Source organism: Centroberyx affinis, unplaced genomic scaffold (genome assembly GCF_046629955.1).
Source record: "Centroberyx affinis isolate AG114_WGS23_722 - 3 ecotype Tasmania unplaced genomic scaffold, CSIRO-AGI_Caff_v1 ptg000870l_1, whole genome shotgun sequence".
In the NCBI taxonomy this organism is placed as follows: Eukaryota; Metazoa; Chordata; class Actinopteri; order Beryciformes; family Berycidae; genus Centroberyx; species Centroberyx affinis.
Window position 1 is genome coordinate 67,501 of NW_027279463.1, and position 10,000 is coordinate 77,500.

Here is a 10,000-nt window from a genome sequence, read left to right on the forward strand (position 1 = left end):
ATTTGTATAGCACATTATAGCACATTTCATACACAAGGAAAATTCAACATGCTTCATAGTAAGTCTGTATTTACATAATATTGTAAACAACACACTGTTAGAAAAGAGTAAAGCCTAAAGAGAGGGAGAGAGAGAGAGAGAGAGAGGGAGAGAGAGAGAGAGAGAGAGGGAGAGAGAGAGAGACATCAACTCTGTAAACTCTTCTTTAACTCTGTTTTTTTTGTAATCATCACTGTTATTGTTGTTACTGTCCAGAAATATTCTATGTGATGAATCTATATATTTAATATGCAGTTTATTTCATTTTACTTTACTTTATTTCTATCTCATTTATATTTGAATCTATGCTTTGGCAACATGTGCACATGTACGTCATGCCAATAAAGCTCCTTGAATTGAATTGAAAAAATTGAGAGAGAGAGAGAGGGAGAGAGAGGGAGAGAGAGGGAGAGAGACGGAGAGAGAGAGAGAGAGAGAGAGAGAGAGAGGGGAGGGAGAGAGGGAGAGAGAGAGAGAGAGAGAGAGAGAGAGAGAGAGAGAGAGAAAGAGAGAGAGAGAGAGAGACGCACACAGAATATAGTTATATAGAATATATTTTTGGGCCTTTAGATCTCAGATGTTAAGTCTCACCTCATTCTTGCGTGCCAGCAGCAGGTACGTGGCGGTGACCTCGTCGTACTTCTGATTGGTCAGAGCATCTTTGATCTCGTGTCTGGTGAAGCCCATCCCCACCATCACATCTGGAACAGCAAGAAAAAACACTACAGACAGCTGCAGCAACTTCACTCCGGACTACTGACCCAGGAAATATGTGGGTGAGGATAAAAACAATTTGCGAGAATTTGCTCCGGAGGCAAAAATAATCTAATTGGTCGAGTTAAACCTTGATGGGCGGAGCCAAAACCAGCTATCGGCCGAATACAACAAACTAAATAACTTGTAACAGATAAATTACTAATGACTAGCAATAAAATGGCAGGAGAAACGACAGAGTGGGAAATGAGAAGTTGCATTGTGGGTATTGTGGTTTTCCTCACCGATGGTGGCGTCGTTGTAGTCCTCCACTGGCTCCACATGAGGCTTCAGCTCATCGTTGTCATAGCCAACATTCATCCACTTGTCTTTCATTATTTGCTGGTGAGGGGAGAGAGAGGGGAGAGAGGGAGAGAGTGAGAGGAGAGAGGAGAGAGAGAGACAGAGAGAGAGAAAGAGAGTGAGAGAGAGGAGAGAGAGAGGAGAGAGAGAGAGAGAGAGGAGTGAGGGAGAGAGAGAGAGAAAGAGAGTGAGAGAGAGGAGAGAGAGAGAGAGGAGAGAGAGAGGAGGAGAGAAGGAGGAGAGGAGAGAGGAGAGAGGGAGAGAGAGGAGAGAGGGGGAGAGAGAGAGAGAGAGAGAGAGAGAGAGATAGAGAGAAAGAGAGAGAGAGAGGGAGAGAGAGAGAGAAAGAGAGAGGGAGAGAGAGAGGGAGAGAGAGAGAGGGAGAGAGAGATACAGAGAGAGAGAGACAGGGAAATTCATTTATCGCAATACAAAAATGTGACTACGTATCGTGGGGCAGAAAAATGAATCATGATTCAGCTCCATGTTATCTGCTGTAGTAATCACAAATGAGACACTTGACCATCACAATTTCACAAGCTCTCCATCCAGATTATATTATTTACACTTTGGAATGAGATTCTAAATTGTTGTTTACACTTCACTTATTAAATCCACTTCAGTCCAGAGGGGCAAATGTAGACAAAGGAGACGAGAAGGAGAAGAGTCAAGGAAGGATTCGTACACCTTGAGATAACTGCCAAACAGACATTAGGATGGTGCTAATGTCCTGTAAGTCAGTGTGTGTGTGTGTGTGTGTGTGTGTGTGTGTGTGTGTGTGTGTTTCCTGCTCACCTCCAGTGTGCAGCGCTTGGTGGGTTGAGCACCAGGAAGCGGCGCAGGATTCCCTCGCAGTCTGTGGACATGTAGAAGGGAACGCGGTATTTCCCCCTCAAAACACGCTCCCGCAGCTCCTGAACACAACACACACACACACACACACACACACACACCACACACACACACACACATACAGCATGAGTTAGGACAACAGAGACACTTACTCAGTAGAAGAGATAGACATGAACAAAAAAATAGACATGATAATACATTTGCATAGTAGAAATATGTTTTTTTTCCTGTCCCATAAATCATCTTGCGACCCCCCAAAATGATCTTGTGAACCCCTAGGGGTCCCGACACGCAAGTTGAGAACCACTGGATTAGAACAAGGATTTCCATAGTGGGGTGCATGTGGGGGTTAAAGGGGTCTTCTGGCCATTTTGACAAAAAAATTTTCTTGATAATGCCTCTGCAGTACGTAGGAGCGATTTTGTGCATAAATACTTAGACTCTTTCATCCTTAAATCCCAATTTTATAGTGTCAAGTTGCTGCAATTACAAAAACAAAGAAGAAAACAAAGTGAAAACATTGTTTCTTCAGTAGCTCCTGCAGTCTGCCTTCACACTCATTCTTCCATCAGTCTTGCACAACTCTGAAATCTCTCAAATGGAGTCATAAGTCACCCAAAGGACCTTAATCAGACCCCGACACACCCTGCACACCCTCCACATCACCCTCTACCAGTGGTGGAAGAAGTATTCAGGTCTTTGACTTAAGTAAAGTAGCAATACCACAGTGTAAAAATACTTTGTTCCAAGTAAAAGTCCTGCATTCAAAATCTTACTTAAGTCAAAGTACAAAAGTATTAGCATCAAAATATACTTAAAGTAGCAAAAGTAAAAGTAGTCATTATGCAGAATGGCCCATTTCAGAATCATATATATCATGTTATTGGACTATAATTATTGATGCATTAATGTGTTCATCACTTTAATGTTGCAGCTGGTAAAGGTGGAGCTAATTTTAATTACTTTATATACTGCTGGGTAGCTTAACCTATAAAAATTATATCATAATTTATTAGTTGATTTATAATTTATATAATAATCAAAATCTGCAAAGTAACTAGTAACTAAAGTTGTCAAATAAATGTAGGGGAGTAAAAAGTACATATTTCCCTCTGAAATGTAGTAGAAGTATAAAGTGTGAAATGAAATGGAAATACTCAAGTAAAGTACAAGTACCTCTAAATTGTACTAAGTACAGTACTTGAGTAAATGCACTTAGTTACATTCACCACTGCCCCTCTACATCCTCCTACCCCCCCCTCCCCACCCTCCTCCGCGCCCCGCCCACCTTCAGGTTCTGCCCGTCGAAGGGCAGCGGGCCGCTGACCAGCGTGTACAGGATGACCCCCAGGCTCCAGATGTCGACCTCCGGCCCGTCGTACTTCTTCCCCTGGAACAGCTCGGGGGCGGCGTACGGCGGGGAGCCGCAGAACGTGTCCAGCTTGCTGCCCATGGTGAACTCGTTACTGAAGCCGAAGTCGGCTATCTTGATGTTGGAGTCGGCGTCCAGCAGCAGGTTCTCCGCCTGCAGGACACAAGGAGGGAGGTGGGAGGTTAGTGGAAGGGTTTGAAAGGTTTAAAAGAATCTAGGTCCAGATTCATCACCAACTATCACTAACAAACCAAATACTACTCCTATTATACCTACTAATGATAATAACAATATTAAACTTAAAATAAATGGTATGACACTTTTCAAAACACAGCTATAAAATGCTTTATAGGGATACAATCAAAAAAATAGGAAAATAAAAAAATAGGGGGAAAAAAGCAAGAAAACTATAATCTCACATTTGTATTTAGGGAAAATTGTATTTTAAAAAAGAGCTGAAATCCTGAAAAACAAAACCCTAAAAAATACCGTCCCCGAATATGATTATGGTTTTAGTTTATTTGCAAGAGATAAAGGTTACGGTCAGTTATCGTCTCATTCATTAAGGTTTACAAAATGGATTGTTCCAGTCCCTTTTATTAGTCTTAATGAATGAGACGCTAACAGACAGTAACTTTTACAATAACACATTTGAAGAACATTCGAGAACATTTATTGAACATTTTCATATGTTTTTATTACAGTGATGATCACAGGAAAGTCAATTTAGTGTATTTTTCTGTGATCTGAATTATTCTGAAGCGATAAACCCCACCCATCTGCCACTCCGAGTCGGTTAAAACAAACACAAGGAATTATTTTGGCAAATACTACTGGACCAGGTGGAAATCAGAATCGGCCAATCACCTTCAAGTCTCTGTGGACGATATTCTTCTGATGACAGTAGTGGACTGCTGAGACAATCTGAGGAGGGAGAGAGAGAGAGAGAGAGAGAGAGAGAGAGATAGGGAGAGAGAGAGACATGGCAAAAGAAAGATATCACACAGTAGTAAACAAATGCACTTTAATAATAACTTTATTTGTATAGCACATTTCATACACAAGGAAAATTCAACGTGCTTCATAGTAAGTCTGTATTTACATAATATTGTAAACAACGCACTGTTAGAAAAGAGTAAAGTCTCTATGAACTCCATTCACACCTTCTGAAGATCCACACCCGATCAAAACATTATCAATAAAAGATGTGCGACTGGATTTCTTCACCCGTCTTCTTTGCTCTGAACCACAGTTTGAAAAATGTACTATACTGCGTTTTTGTATGTGCTTCACACCGCCCAGTTAACAAGCAAACCAAACCCCGCAGTCACATGGTGTCAGAAGCAGCAGTCTGATTGGACGGAGCGTGAACTGACCTGTCTGAACTTGGCTCTGGCCTCCTTCTCCTTCATCCTGCCGTGAGACACGAGGTAGTCGAACACTTCGCCTGGAAGAGAGGGCAGCCGAGTGAGACCAGAGCTGCAGGTACAGTCTGTAATATGTAACATGTAATATGAAAACTGTGTGTGTGTGTGTGTGTGTGTGTGTGTGTGTGTGTAATAGTCAGTGTTGGGGGTAACGAAAGAAAGTGGAGAAAGTGGAAAATACGACTTCGCTCCACAATATTTATTGACTAAATGAACACAGTGAGCCTCGCACAATCATTTTAGGGTGTAACACAAAAGTAATGTAACGAGTAGAATAAATGATTTCTTTTCTCAGGGAGTAATAAGTAAAGTAATTCATTACTTTTAAGAAAAGTAACGAGGAATGTGTAATCTATTACGTTTTAACAGTAACAACCCCAACACTGGTAATAGTGGTGTAAGCAGAAAAGTGTCTGCATGAATAAATGTGTGTGAAACTCAGGCTTCCCAACATGATGGAAAATTCTGTGACTTTTCCGAGACTTTCCGTAACGTTTCCACGACCTAAAATTTTTTATTCCTTCCCGTTTTACTAATGTTGTTTTTGACCTCAAAAAAACTTTTAAAGGGGTAAACTGGAAAAACAATAATAGTAGTGCAATGGATGTGTGAAACAAGTCGGAAAACACATTTTACTATATTCCTGTGAAGAGACACATTTGAAAAATTCCCTGATATTCCCAGACTTCCCCAGTAAATTGATCAAAATCCCAGAGTTTCCCTGTGTGGAAAACACCTCTCCAACTTCCATGATATTCCATGAAGTTCCATGATCAGTGGAAACTCTGATAAACTGATAAATGCTTTTATGTGTGTGTAAGTCAACCACCATACATACAGTATATGTGTGCGTGTGTGTGTGTGTGTGTGTGTGTGTGTGTGTGTGTGTGTGTGTGTGTGTGTGTGTGTTAAAGTCGAGCGTCTCGCACTGTAGATCCTGAACAGTGGAAGCAGGCTGAGGTTAAGTTCAGCAGAGCAGCATGTGAGCTGCTGGCTTCCTTATTAGGTATTGGGAGCGAGACGGAGAGGAAAGATCACACAACACACCGACAGACAGCGGAGGAGAGGGATTAGGGGATCGAGAGGAGAGAAGAAAGAAAAATAAAGAAGCGACAAAAATAGAAGAGTGGGGGGGGGAGGGCATGGGAAAAGAGTGAATAATGTTGAAGAGAAAGAGAGAGAAGAAGAAAAATGGATTTTCTGTTGATGCAGTTTGAGTTTCTCTTTTCTCTGTCTGTTCAGCCATGGTGGCTATCACTGCTCATGCTAACCGCCCAGTTCTTCTTCTTCTTCTGTTTATTCCAAACAAACCGGAAACGTAAAACGCATCACTTCCTGTGCGGCGGAGGATCTTCCCCAGGAAAGAGCTACCAGACACCGGCAGTTTAGAACAGACAGTGGAGAAGATTTTTGAACTGGATATAGGCTGGATCACTGTTGTGTTTTATCTATCGGTAATCCTACTGGCCATTGCCAAAAAATGTATTGCAATGAAATGGAAGTGAGATCTCCCATTGCCAGCTGGATTGTGGCTCTCAGAAGTGAACAGCTGCAAACCTCTGGAAAAGACAACCTACTCACTAAGGAATAAGATACATCTTTTCTATAAAATACGGCAACCTTTTATCAACTACATGGAGAATCTCCCATCTCACATGAATGAATGATCATCTGCATGGTCTCTCTGTTCTCACCACACTAGTGTTGTAAAAGAACATTCTACTGTGGTTAAGGCTAACCTATCTCTCATTTGTCTGTTGATTTATTTTTGAGATGTCTGTAACGTACTGTGAACGTTTCTGTGTTGTCATTGTGTGGCTGTATGTTTTGTAAACTTTTTGAAAAACCAAAATATAATCTCTAAAAAGAAAAGAGAGTAGCAAAACAGACATTAATTATATAAAAATGTCACAGATTATTACTTCAAAGCAAAGCGACTTCACTTTCAGTCTTTTACGCAGTGATGGATGTTAGATCTCTCTAATGAAAATGGAGAAAAATGGATTACAACTCAATTATTTATGTCCAGCTACCCCAAACTAATGAAATTAGTTTATTTTGTCGAGTGGATCAAGTAAAAGTGGATCGAATTGGTGCTTTAGGACACTGGTTAAAGTTTATCAATCAGAATCAGCAGCAGCAGCAGTGAAAAGTGGAACTGGTGCATTTCTAGTTATAGCAGCAATGATGATGGTGATGTTGATTATGAAGGCAACGATTATGATGATGATGATAATGTTGTTGTTATTGATGATGACGATGATGATGCAGGGGGCGGTGATGTCACTCACCTCCACTGGCGTACTCCATGATCAGGTAAAGAGTCTTCTCTGTTTCAATCACCTCAAACAGCTGGACTGTAACACACAGAGAGAGAGAGAGATATCAGTATAGAGGCACACGTGGAAACACACCGTATCTCACACACACACACACACACATACACACACACACAGAGCGATTCTGTAGTGTGACTCACCTATGTTGGGATGGTTGAGGCCTTTCATGATGCGTACCTCTCGAAACAGCTGAAAAATAAAGAGAATGAATAGTTACATTGCATTAATCTGACTGAGTCTCAATTACATATAAACACACATATCTATAAATCAGTGGTTCTCAACGTGGGGTCCGGGGACCACCAGGGGTCCTTGAGGACATTTCAGGGGGTCCCCAGCAAATTGATGAATTGTTAAACTTCATTATTTCATTTATAAGAACAATTATAGAATGTAGAAGAATGGCTGTTTTGATCATAGTTTCACTGTTATCTCTCTACCTACAATTCAGACAGTCATGAAATTCTGGACAAAATCATATTTAACAATAAAAAATATTTTCAGATTTGGGTCCAAGAGAGAAAATCCCATCAAATGGGGGTCCATGGCCCTAATGTGGACTAAATTAGAGGTCCTTGATATGAAAAAGGTTGAGAACCACTGCTATAAATAATACGTGTCTTTGAGTATTTAGGAAAGCGCTATAAAAAATAAATGTATTATAATATACTAGATAACTTAGATAATATTTCACTAACTCGACTGTGTCCAGGCACAAACAAAATATCAGTATGACGATAAAAAATGCTATCTGAGGAAAATCTGTGGCTTGAATTGAAGGTTTACATGTGTGTAAATGCATGGGTGTACATTTCAAAATAAGAGCTCTTTTTGTTGAGTTCTTGGAGATACAAGGTTTTCTGTCTGACCGCTTTTCTCCGTCCACGTCTTTAATCATTCGTCATTCATTCATCATCTGACTTGTTCTCCTATTAAATCATATGATCCACAGCTGGTACATAGACGCAAACCCTACCCCCTGCATCGTTACACACACACACACACACACACACACACTCATCTTTCCGACCCCCTCCAGGCCCGCCGCCACCCAAGGGAGCGTCCGCCTGGTCCGAGGCTGACAGCGGGGCCTCGTCCCCTGGGTGCTCCCCCCTCCAACCTCCCCAACCCCCCCCCCCCCCCCCCCCACCACTCCCTCTCATCCATCACACAGCTCCAGACTGCTGCCTCACCCTGCCTCTCTGTCTCTGTCTAATTACACTAATGTATTGGTCTGTAAACTCCATTTTAAAAGATTACACAGGGAAAAAGAGGCTTCGCACTGTGGAACATGGCGACGGCCGCTTCGAGCTCAGTTTGGGACATTTTGAAAGCTTTTTAATGTCAGATTGGAATTAAAGTGAAGACCAATTTCATCCTAAAAACGAGTGAAAAACAGCGATTAGGTCTGTGTGGCCCGGGTTGAAAACTCACTAGAGAAGTCGTTTGAACAAGAGAAGATCCTGAAACTGTATTTACAACTTAAATATATGATTGTATTCAAGACCTTATATGGTTTTGGATTTCGTCAGCTCAATTCAAAACATTTTAAGTTTTTTTTTTTTTAGGGACAAATGCAATCAATTCATTCATCCATCCTTGATTTAGTTATTAGTGACAAGGTGAGACATTCTGAACCTGGAGGGGAAAATGAGCCGACACTGGGAGGACTGGAAGACTGATGATGTATGGACCAGCCCAAACCGGGGCCAAAAATATGCACAATGAAAAACAAAATGTGTGTGTGTGTGTGTCACAAGGACAGAGTTTGTTTACAGGAAAGAGAAATAGAAATAGAAAAATTAGGCACGTTTAGATTAACAATGCAGAGGAGATGGGGGGAGTAGAGGGAGGGAAAGGCACACAATGAAAGAAAGAAAGAAAGAAAGAAAGAAAGAAAGGGTGTGATGTGAAAAAGGAAAGGGAGGGAAGAGTGTTAACGAGATACAGAGCGAGCATTAGTAGTTGTAAACCACTGTGGCAAACTTGTTTTTGTTGAATTTGTGCATTACATCTGTGAATAATCTAACCAAGTAAGACATACAGTACATGTGGGACCTATGTATGCATGTAAAACACACACACACACACACACACACACACACACTACAACAATAGGCCTCCAATGTTATCTGTGGTTGTTCACGTTTCCGACAGAAGGGTGCAACAAATCCACGATGAAGCGCAAAGACTAATAAAAAAGGGAAAATTTCGCTTATTTTGTTGTTAAATATTCATAACTTCATAACATAAAGCATTAAAAAAAGGGACAAAAATACCCGTAAATGGGGTAAAAAAAAAGATGTCAACACCAATAACAACAACATACTCTGGAACACATTACCAACTAAAGTCAAATTAAATCCAGATATAAAATCTTTTACAACAAAGGTTAAGTTCTGGCTAAAAGCAAACCAGAGATGTACTCATTTTTAGCTAATTGTACTCTAAATTACTATTGGTGTATGGTGTATGTGTATTGGTGTATTGTGGCATGTGTATTTTATTGTATTTCCATATCTGTAGTGTATTGTGGTTTTATGATACTGAAAGCTGTATATTTTAATTACACTGTACATGTAAAAGCCCAACTAGGCACAAGAGTTGAAAATTAGCAATAGCTATAAACTCTCTGTGCAGCATCAGTTTCATGCTCTGTATTGGAACTGTGTTAAATTGCATCGTCCCTATCAAATAAAATTCAAATACATAAATAAAAAATAAATACTGTGTGACATTTTTTTTAAACTTTATTGATCCTGGGAAGATTGGTATGCCCTGCTTCACATTCACACAGTTAAAACCTCATCACACCCAGTGCAGCCCGTGTGCCCAGCAGCTGTGTGTCGGTGCCTTGCTCAGCGGCACCTCGGCAGAAGCATCATCATCATCATCTTGCTCTTTCTAACCGCTTC

General features: G+C 40.8%; 1 pseudogene; it reads right to left on the reverse strand.

Annotated features, from left to right (window-relative positions):
* Positions 1 to 10,000, reverse strand: part of LOC139645479 (MAP/microtubule affinity-regulating kinase 4-like) — a 41,927-nt pseudogene that overhangs the window by 25,008 nt on the left and 6,919 nt on the right.